Below are 735 nucleotides of genomic sequence, written 5' to 3'. Positions count from 1 at the left end.
TTCGAGACCAGCCTGGCCAACACGGTGAAACCCCGTCTCTACCAAAAATACAAACATTAGCCGGGTGTGGTGGCGGGCGCCTGTAGCCCCAGCTACTCGGGAGGCCGAGGCGGGTGTGGTGGCAGGCATGTGTAAATCCCAGCTACTTGGGAGGCTGACGCGGGAGAATCCCTTGAACCCAGAGGGTGGTGGTTGCTGTGAGCCGAGATGGCGCCACTGCACTCCAGCCTGGGTGACAGAGCGAGACTTTGTCCCAGAAAACAAAACAAGACAAAATAAAACAAAAAACAAATGCTACCCAAGTCATTCAGGTTTCAGCATGTCCTGCCGAGGAATCAGTGGGACTCCCAGATGCGTGAAAGCAGAGGAGAATTAATGAACAGGCTACGTGTCACGTCCCCGGGCACTCAGCCACAGCGCACCTGCACTCACGTATGCACTGGGGATGTCCTGTCTGACTCTCAGCAGTGCTGGACTGTGAGCTATGAGAACTGATCCCCGGCGAGGCACGAGTCAAACCCGACCTCTGACTCCTCAACCCTCTTCCAACACGTTCTCCCCGAGCCTGATTATGTCAGGTGAGGCCAGAAGGTAGAGAGAAAAAGACGAGCCTTTCTGGTGCAGGGCAGGCAAGTCCCTAAGTTAGGGCAACCTAGGAGAGTTCTTGGCTTTGTCCAGAAAAGAATTCAGGAGTGAGCTGGTGGTGTTAGACGGCAACTTTTTTTCTTTTCTTTT

The 735-nt window shown here is 54.0% G+C and overlaps 1 protein-coding gene across 1 annotated transcript in view; it reads right to left on the bottom strand.

Moving 5' to 3' along the window:
• Nucleotides 1-735, bottom strand: part of LOC105516175 — a 158,697-nt gene that overhangs the window by 130,414 nt on the left and 27,548 nt on the right.

This window comes from Colobus angolensis, unplaced genomic scaffold (assembly GCF_000951035.1).
Source record: "Colobus angolensis palliatus isolate OR3802 unplaced genomic scaffold, Cang.pa_1.0 Scaffold277, whole genome shotgun sequence".
Taxonomy (NCBI): domain Eukaryota; kingdom Metazoa; phylum Chordata; class Mammalia; order Primates; family Cercopithecidae; genus Colobus; species Colobus angolensis.
This window is presented reverse-complemented; position numbering and strand designations above follow the sequence as displayed.